This window comes from Aedes aegypti, chromosome 1 (genome assembly GCF_002204515.2).
Source record: "Aedes aegypti strain LVP_AGWG chromosome 1, AaegL5.0 Primary Assembly, whole genome shotgun sequence".
Lineage (NCBI taxonomy): Eukaryota > Metazoa > Arthropoda > Insecta > Diptera > Culicidae > Aedes > Aedes aegypti.
The window spans coordinates 249815852-249835277 of NC_035107.1; the positions used below are offsets into that span (position 1 = coordinate 249815852).

The 19426-nt window shown below is 37.9% G+C and overlaps 1 protein-coding gene across 2 annotated transcripts in view; it reads left to right on the forward strand.

The window, feature by feature from the left end:
• The window catches only part of LOC5563724 (dopamine receptor 1), a 373859-nt gene that overhangs the window by 85470 nt on the left and 268963 nt on the right, over positions 1 to 19426 (forward strand). The gene's annotated exons all lie outside the window — the stretch shown is intronic.

Here is a 19426-nt window from a genome sequence, read left to right on the forward strand (position 1 = left end):
AGTGAAAGCAAAAATTCCAAAACCTTCACCGCTCAGCGAATTCTTAATGGATTCAAATGATTTTTTGTTAGTATACTGGCACACATATCTAATTTCTAGAAGTGGACAGAGGAACGCGGAAATATTCCTGTGGTCGGAGTTATTTCGGTGGATCACTGGGTCAGGTCGGGTGAGAAGGGTGCTGTGCGTTTGTGCCCCTGCAGGTAAGCAAACTTCAAGTCACAGATTGTTTCCGGAATTGGTTATAATGTGGCCACTACATGACGGAATTTTAAGAAAATTGCATCCGTGTAAACCTTTTGAGAAACAATTGAATTGGATAACTATGAGTATTGCGTTTGATTAATTCTACAAATGACCATTTTTGGGTCCTGGGATGCCTCAAACTTACGATAAAGTTGCCAATTTGTATCTGAACATCTGTGCCAAGCTTGTGTGAATGCATTTTAGAGCACAATTATGCTTGATTTCTACTTTTCGAGAATTGAAACGAATTAGTATTCAACAAATCTACAGCCGGTTCTTCCGGGCATTACGTCCAAATGGCCACATCCGGTATATTTTAAATGGTGCAAAACTCTTCATTTATAATGTTGAATGTCAGATCTTAATGATTTATGCAAATTAAAATGATTGTCATTACAAATAAATAAAGGTAACTTGGCATGTCCCAAAAAATAGCCCTTTTTTACCCGACTTGACCCAGTGACTCACCGGAATAACTCCGGCCACAGGAATATTTCCGAATTCCTCTGGCCACTTCTAGAAACTAGATATGTGGGCCAGTGAACTGACAAAAAATCATTTGAATCCGTTGAGAGTTCTCTGAGCGGTGAGGGTTCCAGAATTTTTGCTTTCACTCAGGCCTATACGGGTTAATATTGGTGCAACAAGATTTGATAGTTCATCAAGCGGTTGTACATACATAAATTGGTTTGACTAACTTCGGGGGTGGTTCCAATGTTGATCAAACAAACTGAGCATCTGTGGGTTGCATTAGGCACAAAGATAAACGATTATCAATAGTATTATTTTTTCTCATACGACATTTGTCGAAACCGCGCAGGGTTTGATGAGAGCAAAGCCTAAATTAGATTTTTTTTATATATGGGGCCCAGATAGCCGTAGCGGTAAACGCGCAGCTATTCAGCAAGACCAAGCTGAGGGTCGTGGGTTCGAATCCCACCGGTCGAGGATCTTTTCGGGTTGGAAATTTTCTCGACTTCCCAGGGCATAGAGTAGCTTCGTACCTGCCACATGAAATACGCATGCAAAAATGGTCATTGGCATAGTAAGCTCTCAGTTGGGACCCAGTGGGGACGCTACGCCAGAAAGAAGAAGAAGAAGAAGAAGAAGGTTATATTTTATAACTTGAAAAGTCAAAATTCAAGTCTAAAGACGTTTAAATCTTAATATTTTTAGCTCAGACTTTAAAATTTATTTTCTCATGGTATACGGAGACGAACCAGCCACTGGTTAAATAAAAAAAAAAAATATTTGCTCATGCGATTTAAAATAAGAAGAGTAAACAATGTTTAGTTTTGATAACTTTTGAAAACAAAGCCGCATCCTACTAATAATTACGATTGAAGGATCGACGTATATTAATCTACAATATCGACTTGCATTCAAATATATTAAAAATAACACTTGTGAGGCATCAATTTCAGCTCGCACAATGTTTGCATTTTTATGGTGTATACTGTGAATATAAGAACATTCGATTGTTTTGCATGTGTGATAAGGAATAACTAAAGTAGAATCCCATTCTATAGTTTGGGATGACCCTCTGAAAACATATTTAAGTTTTCTGTCCATATTTCTGTGACTACAAGGAAGATGAGAGAAATTTACATATATCAGTAAGAGAAATCAGTAGTTTTCCAAAAGGAATATACACATTAATAAGAATAGCTGAATATCCAAATGTTGGGATTGTACTTCGATTCTTAACATATTTTTATGATAATTTCACTCAATCTTCTACAAAATATCTTGATATTTTGCTAGTGAAACACTATGTTGTGAAGTTAGTCAAATATTGTTGAAATATTTTGTATTTCAGTTGATTTTATGATCTCATCGAGCTACATCATTTTAAGAAACACAAAATAAAAAACAAATATTCGTAAAACAACGGGGGATTGAAATGCAAATTTACTCTAGCACCAAGTATACTTTTTTCTTTTCTTTCGACTATCCACGCGATTCACTGCGAGCTATCTCATGTTCTACACAATCGTTTTCGTCACCCCTTTAGCTTCGCGGTTCCGTCCATCGTGGAAAACTTTGTCTCGCCGAGGTTGGGGGTTTTCCCTCCTGACAAGCTTGTCAACTCCGGAAATGTCGTTAACTGCTTATTTGTCGTACTTGTACAACAATTTGAATTTGTTGAGCTTCATTGATAGTTTAATTTGATGTTTTCAACATCATGTCTCAAACTTTCCATCTGAAAAGATATTTTACCTGCAAACTACAACCGACATAGGACAGTCATACCCGTAGAGGGTGGAGAATTGCATGGGAAAACTTTTTCCCCAAAGAAATGTTCTAACCTTGCCGGCAGATACCGCAAAAGTTTTCCATCGCGCGAATAGCCAAGGGCATTCGCGTATAGTGTTTTATGATTGTACAAACTTAATCCTGCTGAGACCGATGACGCTGAGGCTGAGTTCCACAATCCAACTACTATTGGGAAAGTGTGTTTTGGGAAAGATATGCTGCGGTACACGCGGCGTAGAAAGCGGAAAGAAATCGAGTAAAAAACATAAGGCGGCATCCATAAATTACGTAACGCTCTAGGGGGAGGGGGGGAGTAGGCTCGAGCGTTACGGCTCATACAAAAATTTGAAATTTCTCATACAAAAAGCATTACGGAGGGGGGAGGGGGTCAAGAATTTCCAATTTTTGCGTTACGTAATAAATGGACGCTGCCTAACCGGTAAACGGATTGTTTCGAGGACATTGTTTGGAGTAAAAATATAACAATAATTTGAATTGGAAATCAACAAGATATCGAAAGAATTAAAACAAAAATTACAAATATAATTAGCTTCAATGATACCTAGTTAGGGAGGTCTCAACAAATTTTCAATGTAGCTGACAGTGGAATCCTTTCTGAACCTAAAAGATGCTCTTAGGAATATAGACGGAACTTTGATGTTGTGTAGCGGTTAGTTCCGCATGAGTATATTTAAGTCTTTTACGCATCTAGTCCTGCTCGGATCGTTTTCCAAACTTTTATGGAATTTGAAAGAGTAGTTTATCGTGCAACTGGGAAATTTTTTATTATAATAGCTAATAATGAAGAGCTAGATGGTCAAATACAAAAGGTTGACTTTTTCGTTAGTGATTGCCATACAATCTTAAATTTCATCACATTCTATCCAAAATCTGGTAGGATGAGATTTACCATGATTTAAGCCGAATGGAGCAAAAACTATATAATTTGCATGAGTACTAATTCAATTTCTTCTTTATTCATCATTGATCTCTCCATTGGCTTACCACTAGTAGAACATTGATCCATACAAGTAATCATATGTATTACGAAACTATTGTCCCTCCGATGTAAACCAACCCGGATCAGCAAAACGTGCAATTAGATGCGATAATACATCAATCAAATCACCATATTGAATAAACCCTCAATTTCCATCTAATATCATTAACCTCCGCATGTACCGCACAGTCTCGACAATGTCAATAACACGAATGAACTGGTGAGAATAAACACTTCAGCACTTCGTAAATTATACTGTTGTAAATGGTCGATTGCCATCTCATCGTACGTCTTGATCAATTCCTCTGAATGCTTGTCCGTCTGCCAAACCAAACACTGCAACCATGACTTGACCTCCAGAGAGAAAATCAAATTCGATCGAATCAGCTTCCGACACAAACTGATTAATTACAGACTTGTGCCTAACCGTTGCGAGCGTAGCTCCGTCTTCAACGAACGGACCATTCTTTGCGGGAAAATCTCGCAGAATTTTTGAAACAGACCAAAGAAAAAAATAAGGGCCTTTACCAAATGCTCTTAATTTAAATTTCTGCTCATCAGCTCTTGTAAAAAGTTAAGCGAAAAATATATTGATACATTGTACCTCAACAAAAACGAAACTAGTATGCATTCAAAGTTACTTGAGCTCTATTCTATCCGACCCTTACAATGTATTGACTTTCACGCCATCATGCCTACGTATTTAAACCCCTTTGGCAGTTCGATCCCTCAACCACAGACAAACAGATATAAAACTGTCTAAAGTTCGATTGACCACACATTGAGCGATCATTTTCATACCACACAACTAGATGGCGTAGGCATTTTTTTACCTTCGTGTTTGGCGTTTTACACTAGCGCCTTCTGCAGGCTTTGTTGCTTTTAATCGTATTTCGTGACACATGGCTTACAGATGATGAATTTGTTCTAAGAGTTACATCTGTTTGTCTGTTCCTCAACCTTGGCTCAAGCTGCCAGCTCGTCAAATCGCCAAAAGCCTCTGCTAGCGCTGCTAATGACTTGCTGCTTTTCTGGCAGATTTTCCTTCTGGGAGAACGACCTTCACATTCGGTTCGCTTGCCAACTTTTGCAGTAATGGGTCTGGTTTGGCTTATATGGTCTGGATTTATTAACATGTCCATTCATGCGTTCACTCGGTGGTGGTCTTCCAGACAAATAGTGGCCGCGGAGTAAGTGAGGTCTGGTGCTCTCTTCATGGGAATTTCGATATTCATCTTGCTGAGAAAGGCGGACTGCTTTTAGCACTGGAGGCTTGCCAATAATTAATCGATAAATTTTTTGCTTGTACATTTTTTCATTGTGCTCGACGACCTAGGCAAAAAGGATGGAAACATTTGCTAAGGAAGAAGAAAAAGATCGATTCCATTTCCATTCCATTTCAATTCCATTTATATTCCATTTCCATTCCATTGCCATTCCAATGTCATTCCATTGCCATTCCATTGCCATTCCATTTCCAGTCCATTGCCATTCCATTTCCATTCCATTGCCATTCCATTTCCATTCCATTTCCATTCCATTTCCATTCCATTTCCATTCATTCCATTTCCATTCCATTTCCATTCCATTTCCATTCCATTTCCATTCCATTTCCATTCCATTTCCATTCCATTTCCATTCCATTTCCATTCCATTTCCATTCCATTTCCATTCCATTTCCATTCCATTTCCATTCCATTTCCATTCCATTTCCATTCCATTTCCATTCCATTTCCATTCCATTTCCATTCCATTTCCATTCCATTTCCATTCCATTTCCATTCCATTTCCATTCCATTCCATTTCCATTCCATTTCCATTCCATTTCCATTCCATTTCCATTCCATTTCCATTCCATTTCCATTCCATTTCCATTCCATTTCCATTCCATTCCATTCCATTTCCATTCCATTTCCATTCCATTTCCATTCCATTTCCATTCCATTTCCATTCCATTTCCATTCCATTTCCATTCCATTTCCATTCCATTTCCATTCCATTTCCATTCCATTTCCATTCCATTTCCATTCCATTTCCATTCCATTTCCATTCCATTTCCATTCCATTTCCATTCCATTTCCATTCCATTCCATTCCATTCCATTCCATTCCATTTCCATTCCATTTCCATTCCATTTCCATTCCATTTCCATTCCATTTCCATTCCATTTCCATTCCATTTCCATTCCATTTCCATTCCATTTCCATTCCATTTCCATTCCATTTCCATTCCATTTCCATTCCATTTCCATTCCATTTCCATTCCATTTCCATTCCATTTCCATTCCATTTCCATTCCATTTCCATTCCATTTCCATTCCATTTCCATTCCATTTCCATTCCATTTCCATTCCATTTCCATTCCATTTCCATTCCATTTCCATTCCATTTCCATTCCATTTCCATTCCATTTCCATTCCATTTCCATTCCATTTCCATTCCATTTCCATTCCATTTCCATTCCATTTCCATTCCATTTCCATTCCATTTCCATTCCATTTCCATTCCATTTCCATTCCATTTCCATTCCATTTCCATTCCATTTCCATTCCATTTCCATTCCATTTCCATTCCATTTCCATTCCATTTCCATTCCATTTCCATTCCATTCCATTTCCATTCCATTCTTTCCATTCCATTTCCATTCCATTTCCATTCCATTTCCATTCCATTTCCATTCCATTTCCATTCCATTTCCATTCCATTTCCATTCCATTTCCATTCCATTTCCATTCCATTTCCATTCCATTTCCATTCCATTTCCATTCCATTTCCATTCCATTTCCATTCCATTTCCATTCCATTTCCATTCCATTTCCATTCCATTTCCATTCCATTTCCATTCCATTTCCATTCCATTTCCATTCCATTTCCATTCCATTTCCATTCCATTTCCATTCCATTTCCATTCCATTTCCATTCCATTTCCATTCCATTTCCATTCCATTTCCATTCCATTTCCATTCCATTTCCATTCCATTTCCATTCCATTTCCATTCCATTTCCATTCCATTTCCATTCCATTTCCATTCCATTTCCATTCCATTTCCATTCCATTTCCATTCCATTTCCATTATTCCATTCCATTTCCATTCCATTTCCATTCCATTTCCATTCCATTTCCATTCCATTTCCATTCCATTCCATTTCCATTCCATTTCCATTCCATTTCCATTCCATTTCCATTCCATTTCCATTCCATTTCCATTCCATCCTTCCATTCCATTTCCATTCCATTTCCATTCCATTTCCATTCCATTTCCATTCCATTTCCATTCCATTTCCATTCCATTTCCATTCCATTTCCATTCCATTTCCATTCCATTTCCATTCCATTTCCATTCCATTTCCATTCCATTTCCATTCCATTTCCATTCCATTTCCATTCCATTTCCATTCCATTTCCATTCCATTTCCATTCCATTTCCATTCCATTTCCATTCCATTTCCATTCCATTTCCATTCCATTTCCATTCCATTTCCATTCCATTTCCATTCCATTTCCATTCCATTTCCATTCCATTTCCATTCCATTTCCATTCCATTTCCATTCCATTTCCATTCCATTTCCATTCCATTTCCATTCCATTTCCATTCCATTTCCATTCCATTTCCATTCCATTTCCATTCCATTTCCATTCCATTTCCATTCCATTTCCATTCCATTTCCATTCCATTTCCATTCCATTTCCATTCCATTTCCATTCCATTTCCATTCCATTTCCATTCCATTTCCATTCCATTGCCATTCCATTCCAGTCTCCATTTACGAAACTCCATTTTGAAGTCTCCATTTTTGAGTCTCGATTTTCGAGTGTCCATTTTTGAGTCTCCATTTTCGAGTCTTCATTTTTGAGTCTCCATTTTTTAGTCTCCATTTTCGAGTCTACTTTTTTAAGTCTCCATTTTTGAGTCTCCATTTTCGAGTCTTCATTTTCGGTGGGGGGCGGACCTGGTGTAGTGGTTAGAACACACGCCTTTCACGCCGAGGACCTGGAATCGAAACCCATCCCCGAGATAGTCACAAAAAAATTTCAGTGACGACTTCCTTCGGAAGGGAAGTTAAGCCGTTGGTCCCGAGATGAACTAGCCCAGGGCTAAAAATCTCGTTAATAGAGATAGAAAAAAAAAAATATCTTCATTTTCGAGTCTGCATATTTTAGTCTCCATTTTCGAGTCTACTTTTTTGAGTCTCCATTTTAGAGTCTCCATTTTCGAGTCTCCTTTTTTGAAACTCCTTTTTTGAGGCTCCATTTTTGAGTTTCCATTTTCGAGTTTCAATTTTTGAGTCTCATTTTTGAGTCTCCATTTTTGTGTCTCCATTTTTGAGTCTCCAAATTCCAGTCTTCGGTTTCGAGTCTCCATTTTCAAGTGTCCTTTTTTGAGTCTCTATTTTCGCGTCTCCATTTTCGAGTCTCCATTTTCGAGTCTTCATTTTCGAGTTTCAATTTTTGAGTCTCCATTTTCGAGTCTCCATTTTCGAGTCTACTTTTTTGAGTCTCCATTTTCGAGTCTCCATTTTCGAGTCTCCTGTTTTGAAACTCCATTTTTGAGGCTTCATTTTTGAGTTTCCATTTTCGAGTTTCAATTTTCGAGTCTCCTTTTTTGAGTCTTAATTTTTGAGTCTCCAAATTCCAGTCTTCGGTTTCGAGTCTCCATTTTCAAGTGTCCTTTTTTGAGTCTCTATTTTCGAGTCTCCATTTTCGAGTCTCCATTTTCAAGTCTCCATTTTCGAGTCTTCATTTTCGATTCTCCAGTTTCAAGCCTCCATTTTCGAGTCTCCAATTTCGAGTCTCCATTTTCGAGTCTTCATTTTCGAGTCTCCATATTTTAGTCTCCATTTTCGAGTCTCCTTTGTTGAGTCTCTATTTTCGAGTCTCCATTTTCAAGTCTCCATTTTCGAGTCTTCATTTTCGATTCTCCAGTTTCAAGCCTCCATTTTCGAGTCTCCTATTTCGAGTCTCCATTCTCAAGTCTCCATTTTCGAGTCTCCATTTTCGCGTCTCCATTTTCGAGTCTCCATTTTCGAGTCTTCATTTTTGAGTCTAAATTTTTGAGTCTTCTTTTTCGAGTCTTCATTTTCGAGTCTACTTTTTTGAGTCTCCATTTTCGAGTCTCCATTTTCGAGTCTCCATTTTCGAGTCTCCATTTTCGAGTCTCCTGTTTTGAAACTCCTTTTTTGAGGCTTCATTTCTGAGTTTCCATTTTCGAGTTTCCATTTTCGAGTTTCAATTTTTGAGTCTCCTTTTTTGAGTCTCCATTTTTGAGTCTCCAAATTCCAGTCTTCGGTTTCGAGTCTCCATTTTCAAGTGTCCTTTTTTGAGTCTCTATTTTCGAGTCACCATTTTCGAGTTTCCATTTTCAAGCATCCATTTTCGAGTCTCCATTTTCGAGTCTCCATTTTCAAGTCTCCATTTTCGAGTCTTCATTTTCGATTCTCCAGTTTCAAGCCTCCATTTTCGAGTCTCCTATTTCGAGTCTCCATCTTCGAGTCTTCATTTTCGATTCTCCTGTTTCAACCTGTTCGAGTCTCCATTTTCAAGCCTCCATTTTCGAGTCTCCATTTTCGAGTCTCCATTTTCGAGTCTTCATTTTCGAGTCTCCATTTTCGAGTCTTCATTTTCGATTCTCCAGTTTCAAGCCTCCATTTTCGAGTCTCCAATTTCGAGTCTCCATTTTCGAGTCTTCATTTTCGAGTCTCCATATTTTAGTCTCCATATTAGAGTCTCCATTTTTAAGTCTCCATTTTCGAGACTGCATTTTCGAGTCTACTTTTTTAAGTCTCCATTTTTGAGTCTCCATTTTCAAGTCTCCAATTACGAGTGTCCATTTTTTAGTCTCCATTTTCGAGTCTTCATTTTCGAGTCTCCATTTTCGAGTCTCCTTTGTTGAGTCTCTTTTTTCAAGTCTCCATTTTCAAGTCTCCATTCTCAAGCCTCCATTTTCGAGTCTCCATTTTCGCGTCTCCATTTTCGAGTCTCCATTTTCGAGTCTTCATTTTTGAGTTTCCATTTTTGAGTCTCCATTTTCGAGTCTTCATTTTCGAGTCTGCTTTTTTGAGTCTCCATTTTCGAGTCTCCATTTTCGAGTCTCCTGTTTTGAAACTCCTTTTTTGAGTCTCCATTTCTGAGTTTCCATTTTCGAGTTTCAATTTTCGAGTCTCCTTTTTTGAGTCTCCATTTTTGAGTCTCCAAATTCCAGTCTTCGGTTTCGAGTCTCCATTTTCAAGTGTCCTTTTATGAGTCTCTATTTTCGAGTCTCCATTTTCGAGTTTCCATTTTCAAGTATCCATTTTCGAGTCTCCATTTTCGAGTCTCCATTTTCAAGCCTCCATTTTCGAGTCTCCAATTTCGAGTCTCCATCTTCGAGTCTTCATTTTCGATTTTCCTGTTTCAACCTGTTCGTGTCTCCATTTTCAAGCCTCCATTTTTGAGTCTCCATTTTCGAGTCTTCATTTTCGAGTCTCCATTTTCGAGTCTTCATTTTCGAGTCTACTTTATTGAGTCTCCGTTTTAGAGTCTCCATTTTCGAGTCTCCTTTTTTGAGTCTCCATTTTTGAGTCTCCAAATTCCAGTCTTCGGTTTCGAGTCTCCATTTTCAAGTGTCCTTTTTTGAGTCTCTATTTTCGAGTCACCATTTTCGAGTTTCCATTTTCAAGCATCCATTTTCGAGTCTCCATTTTCGAGTCTCCATTTTCAAGTCTCCATTTTCGAGTCTTCATTTTCGATTCTCCAGTTTCAAGCCTCCATTTTCGAGTCTCCTATTTCGAGTCTCCATCTTCGAGTCTTCATTTTCGATTCTCCTGTTTCAACCTGTTCGAGTCTCCATTTTCAAGCCTCCATTTTCGAGTCTCCATTTTCGAGTCTCCATTTTCGAGTCTTCATTTTCGAGTCTCCATTTTCGAGTCTTCATTTTCGATTCTCCAGTTTCAAGCCTCCATTTTCGAGTCTCCAATTTCGAGTCTCCATTTTCGAGTCTTCATTTTCGAGTCTCCATATTTTAGTCTCCATATTAGAGTCTCCATTTTTAAGTCTCCATTTTCGAGACTGCATTTTCGAGTCTACTTTTTTAAGTCTCCATTTTTGAGTCTCCATTTTCAAGTCTCCAATTACGAGTGTCCATTTTTTAGTCTCCATTTTCGAGTCTTCATTTTCGAGTCTCCATTTTCGAGTCTCCTTTGTTGAGTCTCTTTTTTCAAGTCTCCATTTTCAAGTCTCCATTCTCAAGCCTCCATTTTCGAGTCTCCATTTTCGCGTCTCCATTTTCGAGTCTCCATTTTCGAGTCTTCATTTTTGAGTTTCCATTTTTGAGTCTCCATTTTCGAGTCTTCATTTTCGAGTCTGCTTTTTTGAGTCTCCATTTTCGAGTCTCCATTTTCGAGTCTCCTGTTTTGAAACTCCTTTTTTGAGTCTCCATTTCTGAGTTTCCATTTTCGAGTTTCAATTTTCGAGTCTCCTTTTTTGAGTCTCCATTTTTGAGTCTCCAAATTCCAGTCTTCGGTTTCGAGTCTCCATTTTCAAGTGTCCTTTTATGAGTCTCTATTTTCGAGTCTCCATTTTCGAGTTTCCATTTTCAAGTATCCATTTTCGAGTCTCCATTTTCGAGTCTCCATTTTCAAGCCTCCATTTTCGAGTCTCCAATTTCGAGTCTCCATCTTCGAGTCTTCATTTTCGATTTTCCTGTTTCAACCTGTTCGTGTCTCCATTTTCAAGCCTCCATTTTTGAGTCTCCATTTTCGAGTCTTCATTTTCGAGTCTCCATTTTCGAGTCTTCATTTTCGAGTCTACTTTATTGAGTCTCCGTTTTAGAGTCTCCATTTTCGAGTCTCCTTTTTTGAGTCTCCATTTTTGAGTCTCCAAATTCCAGTCTTCGGTTTCGAGTCTCCATTTTCAAGTGTCCTTTTTTGAGTCTCTATTTTCGAGTCACCATTTTCGAGTTTCCATTTTCAAGCATCCATTTTCGAGTCTCCATTTTCGAGTTTCCATTTTCAAGTATCCATTTTCGAGTCTCCATTTTCGAGTCTCCATTTTCAAGCCTCCATTTTCGAGTCTCCAATTTCGAGTCTCCATCTTCGAGTCTTCATTTTCGATTTTCCTGTTTCAACCTGTTCGTGTCTCCATTTTCAAGCCTCCATTTTTGAGTCTCCATTTTCGAGTCTTCATTTTCGAGTCTCCATTGTCGAGTCTTCATTTTCGAGTCTACTTTATTGAGTCTCCGTTTTAGAGTCTCCATTTTCGAGTCTCCTTTTTTGAAACTCCTTTTTTGAGGCTCCATTTTTGAGTTTACATTTTCGAGTTTCCATTTTCGAGTTTCAATTTTCGAGTCTTCAGTTGCAAGTTTCCATTTTCGAGTCTCCAATTTCGAGTCTCCATTTTCGAGACTCCATTTTCGAGTCGCCATTTTCGATTCTTCATTTTCGAGTCTCCGTTTTCGAGTCTCCATTTTCAAGACTCCAGTTTCGAGTCTCCATTTTCGAGTCTTTATTTTCGAGTCTCCATTTTCGAGTCTTCATTTTCGAGTTTGCTTTTTCGAGTCTCCATTTTCGAGTCGTCATATTCGAGTCTCCATTTTCGAGTCTCCTTTTTCGAGGATCTATTTTCGAGTCTCCTTTTTTGAGTCTCCATTTTCGAGTCTTCGTTATCGAGTCTCCATTTTTGAGTCTCCATTCTCGAGTCTTCATTTTCGAGTCTTCTTTATTGAGTCTCCATTTTCGAGTCTCCATTTTCAAGTATCCATTTTCGAGTCTTCATTTTCGATTCTCCAGTTTCAAGCCTCCATTTTCGAGTGTCCAATTTCGAGTCTCCATTTTCGAGTCTTCATTTTCGAGTCTCCATATTTTAGTCTCCATTTTCGAGTCTCCTTTGTTGAGTCTCTATTTTCGAGTCTCCATTTTCAAGTCTCCATTTTCGAGTCTTCATTTTCGATTCTCCAGTTTCAAGCCTCCATTTTCGAGTCTCCTATTTCGAGTCTCCATTCTCAAGTCTCCATTTTCGAGTCTCCATTTTCGCGTCTCCATTTTCGAGTCTCCATTTTCGAGTCTTCATTTTTGAGTCTAAATTTTTGAGTCTTCTTTTTCGAGTCTTCATTTTCGAGTCTACTTTTTTGAGTCTCCATTTTCGAGTCTCCATTTTCGAGTCTCCATTTTCGAGTCTCCATTTTCGAGTCTCCATTTTCGAGTCTCCATTTTCGAGTCTCCATTTTCGAGTCTCCTGTTTTGAAACTCCTTTTTTGAGGCTTCATTTCTGAGTTTCCATTTTCGAGTTTCTATTTTCGAGTTTCAATTTTTGAGTCTCCTTTTTTGAGTCTCCATTTTTGAGTCTCCAAATTCCAGTCTTCGGTTTCGAGTCTCCATTTTCAAGTGTCCTTTTTTGAGTCTCTATTTTCGAGTCACCATTTTCGAGTTTCCATTTTCAAGCATCCATTTTCGAGTCTCCATTTTCGAGTCTCCATTTTCAAGTCTCCATTTTCGAGTCTTCATTTTCGATTCTCCAGTTTCAAGCCTCCATTTTCGAGTCTCCTATTTCGAGTCTCCATCTTCGAGTCTTCATTTTCGATTCTCCTGTTTCAACCTGTTCGAGTCTCCATTTTCAAGCCTCCATTTTCGAGTCTCCATTTTCGAGTCTCCATTTTCAAGTCTTCATTTTCGAGTCTCCATTTTCGAGTCTTTATTTTCGATTCTCCAGTTTCAAGCCTCCATTTTCGAGTCTCCAATTTCGAGTCTCCATTTTCGAGTCTTCATTTTCGAGTCTCCATATTTTAGTCTCCATATTAGAGTCTCCATTTTTAAGTCTCCATTTTCGAGACTGCATTTTCGAGTCTACATTTTTAAGTCTCCATTTTTGAGTCTCCATTTTCAAGTCTCCAATTACGAGTGTCCATTTTTTAGTCTCCATTTTCGAGTCTTCATTTTCGAGTCTCCATTTTCGAGTCTCCTTTGTTGAGTCTCTTTTTTCAAGTCTCCATTTTCAAGTCTCCATTCTCAAGCCTCCATTTTCGAGTCTCCATTTTCGCGTCTCCATTTTCGAGTCTCCATTTTCGAGTCTTCATTTTTGAGTTTCCATTTTTGAGTCTCCATTTTCGAGTCTTCATTTTCGAGTCTGCTTTTTTGAGTCTCCATTTTCGAGTCTCCATTTTCGAGTCTCCTGTTTTGAAACTCCTTTTTTGAGTCTCCATTTCTGAGTTTCCATTTTCGAGTTTCAATTTTCGAGTCTCCTTTTTTGAGTCTCCATTTTTGAGTCTCCAAATTCCAGTCTTCGGTTTCGAGTCTCCATTTTCAAGTGTCCTTTTATGAGTCTCTATTTTCGAGTCTCCATTTTCGAGTTTCCATTTTCAAGTATCCATTTTCGAGTCTCCATTTTCGAGTCTCCATTTTCAAGCCTCCATTTTCGAGTCTCCAATTTCGAGTCTCCATCTTCGAGTCTTCATTTTCGATTCTCCTGTTTCAACCTGTTCGTGTCTCCATTTTCAAGCCTCCATTTTTGAGTCTCCATTTTCGAGTCTTCATTTTCGAGTCTCCATTTTCGAGTCTTCATTTTCGAGTCTCCATTGTCGAGTCTTCATTTTCGAGTCTACTTTATTGAGTCTCCGTTTTAGAGTCTCCATTTTCGAGTCTCCATTTTCGAGTCTCCTTTTTTGAAACTCCTTTTTTGAGGCTCCATTTTTGAGTTTACATTTTCGAGTTTCAATTTTCGAGTCTTCAGTTGCAAGTTTCCATTTTCGAGTCTCCAATTTCGAGTCTCCATTTTCGAGACTCCATTTTCGAGTCGCCATTTTCGATTCTTCATTTTCGAGTCTCCGTTTTCGAGTCTCCATTTTCAAGACTCCAGTTTCGAGTCTCCATTTTCGAGTCTTTATTTTCGAGTCTCCATTTTCGAGTCTTCATTTTCGAGTTTGCTTTTTCGAGTCTCCATTTTCGAGTCGTCATATTCGAGTCTCCATTTTCGAGTCTCCTTTTTCGAGGATCTATTTTCGAGTCTCCTTTTTTGAGTCTCCATTTTCGAGTCTTCGTTATCGAGTCTCCATTTTTGAGTCTCCATTCTCGAGTCTTCATTTTCGAGTCTACTTTATTGAGTCTCCATTTTCGAGTCTCCATTTTCAAGTATCCATTTTCGAGTCTTCATTTTCGATTCTCCAGTTTCAAGCCTCCATTTTCGAGTCTCCAATTTCGAGTCTCCATCTTCGAGTCTTCATTTTCGATTCTCCTGTTTCAACCAGTTCGAGTCTCCATTTTCAAGCCTCCATTTTCGAGTCTCCATTGTCGAGTCTCCATTTTCGAGTCTTCATTTTCGAGTCTCCATTTTCGAGTCTTCAGTTGCAAGTCTTCAATTTCGAGTCTCCATTTCTGAGTCTTCATTTTCGAGTTTGCTTTTTCGAGTCTCCATTTTGGAGTCGTCATATTCGAGTCTCCATTTTCGAGTCTCCTTTTTCGAGGATCTATTTTCGAGTCTCCTTTTTTGAGTCTCCATTTTCGAGTCTTCATTTTCGAGTCTCCATTTTTGAGTCTCCATTCTCGAGTCTTCATTTTCGAGTCTACTTTTTTGAGTCTTCATTTTAGAGTCTCCATTTTCGAGTCTCCATTTTTGAAACTCCTTTTTTGAGGCTCCATTTTTGAGTTTCCAATTTCGAGTTTCCATTTTCGAGTTTCAATTTTCGAGTCTCATTTTTGAGTCTCCATTTTTGTGTCTCCATTTTTGAGTCTCCAAATTCCAGTCTTCGGTTTCGAGTCTCCATTTTCATGTGTCCTTTTTTGAGTCTCTATTTTCGCGTCTCCATTTTCGAGTCTCCAATTTCGAGTCTCCAATTTCGAGTCTCCATTTTCGAGTCTCCATTTTCGATTCTTCATTTTCGAGTCTCCATTTTCGAGTCTCCATTTTCAAGACTCCAGTTTCGAGTCTTTATTTTCGAGTCTCCAATTTCAAGTCTCCATTTCAATTCCATTTCCTTTCCCCATTCTTCATCATCATTTTTGTTCTCCATTTCCATTATTTACTTACATTCTCCATTCCCATACCCTAAGGAATTGCCATCCCATCCTTATTGTGCCAGGCTTTTCGTTAGAAGTTTTTTTTAGTGTAATAGTATGATTTAAAAAAATAGAGATATATAGAAAGGATTTTGACTGAAACTTTGATTCGATTTCTAGAGGTATCCTCGAATGATTTCTAGGGAAGATCAGAGAAAATTTCTGATAGATGTTTTGATGGACTTCAATTTTAGAAGTTACATTGTCCATTTAAAAAGTTTTTTTTTTATGGTGGAAATGTTTTTAATATTACTGAATTATTTGTTACGGCAAAACATGTTTATAGGCGATACCCTTAAAGTCTTCAAAAACCTTATTGTTTGCCCAGCAGATTTAAGTACCTCTAACACTCTTTCCAACAGCATATACTAATATTAAACCATGGGAAAATTGATTCCACCAAATCATTACTAACGACAGCGTGCATCTCCTTCTGCCAATACACGCCATACCAAAGAAGAAGGGCGATGGCGATAATCCCCCTGTAGATTAGATCAGCATTCATGCCGGGTCGTTGGGCTGCTTTTTCCTGTTTTGCTACACTGCCCATAACTGCATAACAGTCACATTCGACATTTTTGACAAATTGGAGTTAATACCGGGGAGAGTCATCAAATGATAAATACTTTCGATAAACTTACTAAAATCTGTGAGTTTGTTCTAGAAAATTCGAAAAAAATACCAAGTTGTTTTGTCACACTGGCAAATGTAACCGCATAACAGTCACATTGAGATTATACATGAGCCTTATAATGTAGTAGCAACGAAATTTCTATCAGAATTATTTTCTGTCTATTCACCCAATATGCGGTATGAGTTGTACAAGATTTCAGCCTCAAATAAGCTCTTTTGAATTCTTAATGATTTTTTGAAATTTTCGTTTCCTCCCATACTGCAGTAAAATATAAACTTGGTATCCCATTTACTCAATGCCTACTTTTGTCGAATGTTACAAATATGCAGTTATGGGCAGTACAGAGCAAATATATAGCCGCCCCCTCCAGAGTCCACTACGACGAGGCAGGAATTTCAATTTTCCCATGGCTATTTTGTTTCATCTGGCTGTTATTCTGTCCTGCTGTAGGAAATCCCCATCAAACCTCACTATGGGCAGTTTCCGTAGAAACTGACTAAATGAGAATATTGTAGGAAATTTAAGAAAATCTCTGGAGTATAAAACTGGCTGAATTCTTGAATATGTTCTGAACAAGAATCTTGAGGGAAGTCTTAGAGAAAACGATGGTAGAATCATTGAACAAATTCATGAAGGATCGTACAATTATTTGAATTGATTCCTGGACAAAACATTAAAAAAAAACTACAGAAATATAACAAGTAGTACTTGTCATAATGTCATGAAGAATTCCCAAAACAAAACTTCTGAATATCTTTAGGAAAATTTTGGTAAATTTCTCAGTAACTCTAGGTACTTTTAGATTTACATATTAGGTTCCTATTTGGTTCTGTGTGGTCTCTTGTTGGTAATTTTGTAACTTTTTGGTCTCATTTTAGGCAAGAATCTTTGAAGTTTCTATTTTGAAGACAAATAACTTGCTTTGACACTGAAAACATTATTTCTCTCATAAATTCGAATTAAATCATACTGTTGTAACAAAATTTCTACAGATATATCAATTATGTTTAAGATAAACTATGATATACTGAACAAGAAACGCGAATCAGAGCAAGGCATTGTTTCGTATTTTGACCACTTCGTGGACCATAGTGTACCCCCCAGCAGTGACCGGAGAGTAATGGATTCGACCATTTTCTCGGGAAACAATCGACGACGGCGTGGGGCGATAACTGGCGGCCGAGAGATGCAATACATAATTGTTAGTTTTCCGGTCAGGTAATCGATCGGTCCCTAAGGGAGTCATTTGCCTTCTTGTGCTTCCGGTTTATGGGTAACCTGTTCGGTAGATATGATATGGGCTGGAAACGAGAAGAAGTTGGAAATAATTAATTCGTTGGCTCATTCGGAGTGCAGATTTGCCGGGACCATTTGTCAGTTGGTGAGGTGAACGATGTAATTGGCCATTGGCAATTAGTTGGTGGTTACGGGTATACATCCATTAAGGGCTTTGGTAGTGAGATGATGATATATTACTTAAGAAGTGTGGAGAAACTGTATTCATGTTTGGAGTCAAAATGACTGATAATTCTTTAGGAAGCTTCAACGATACATAACCAAATTGGATTTTGAAGCATTGTGTATTGAAAAAAATCTAAATCAAATATGTTTTTATCAAATAATGATATAGGTACAGTTTTCAGATCATGGACGAGAACAGCTTTCCCGGAAAGCTCACAAGATTGATCAGCAACGATGGACTCTGTGCAAAATTGCGTGAAGATCTCGGGGGAACACTCCAGTTCGTTCGAGTCTCGGCGGGGACTACGACAGGGCGACGGACTTTCGTGCATGTTGTTCAATATTGCGCTTGAAGGTGTCATGCGGAGAGCCGGACTTAACAGTAAAGGCACAATTTTCAAGAGATCCGGACAATTTGTTTGCTTCGTGGACGACATTATTATGTTATCAGGAACACCATGGCGAAAAATAGGTGCAAAGGAGCTAACGTTTTAAGGAAAATGATTATTTTCTATTATTTTTTGAGAAAATTTTGCGGTTTCCAAGAATGTTTCCGTATCATCTTAAGGCAATTTAGCGAACACTAAACAATTGGCAACCATATGTGTCGTATAAAAGTATATAATCTGGGGTGGCGAATAACTGGTACATGGCGAATACCGGTACACCTTCCCTGTGTATTTCTAAATTGAATCCCACCGAAACTCACTTCGATCTTTCCAGTCCTATGAATACCCTAAGCCATAGTTTCCCAAACTGTGGGTCGCGACCCCCTGGGGGGTCGTGGGACAGTTTCTGGTGGGTCGCGAGAAAATTTCGTTTTGAGCTTGACTTCCAGGACACATTATTTATTTTTTTCAATCAATGCTTCAGATGTTTGATATTGCACCAGTCAGGAATATTCACGGCTCGTGAAGAATCTCTTGAATTTTCAATTTGCTTGGGATTGGAATCATAATGGATTCCGAGACCAAACTTTCTGCATTCCGTAGAGCAAAATATTCGGAGATTGATTCAATAAACTTGATGATAACAGATTCTGATTATTTTTCTCGATAATTTGCAGTATCTTAGTTCGAAAAAATAACAATATATTGATATTAAAGCGACAACCATAGCGTGTGTAATATTTTTACAAGAATTATAAAGAACGATGTGTGAAATGTTTTTAGTTGAGGAAACTAAACATCGCATTTATTTTTAATTTCTGAATATTATATATCTTTTAAAAATTATTGAAAAATTTATTAGTTTTACCATCAAACAATATTTACTGGATGAAGTCATTTTATTCAAATTTGTATAACTACGAAAAAGTTTCAAATATGCACCATTTACAAGTAGTTCGGTGGCTTAGTTGGTAAAGCGCTCATTTAGCGTATAAGAGTCCTGGCTTTGAATCCCTGCCGATCACGTCGATTTTTTTTTCATAGTTCCACCGATAATTTATTCATTTTTACCACGTGTAATGAGTTAATTAATTTAACCATTTACAATTTCATCATTTTTACTACAATTTTCAGCAAATGATTTCAAAGTAGAAAGTTGGTAATAACCTTTATCTAGATGCCTGTGAGGAGAAAATCTAAAAGAATTCGTTGTTTATCTTTACATTAACGAAAATTAACCAAAAACAACAGTGATGCTTACTTTGACTATGCGAACATGAATTTTATAGATTGCATGTCTATCACTTTCCTGACAATGTAATTAAAGATCTCGAAAATTTAAGTACGAAACTCATTTTTTTCCACAATTTATCACTGGTGGGTCGCGAGAAATTCTCTTGATGACTAGGTGGGTCGCGT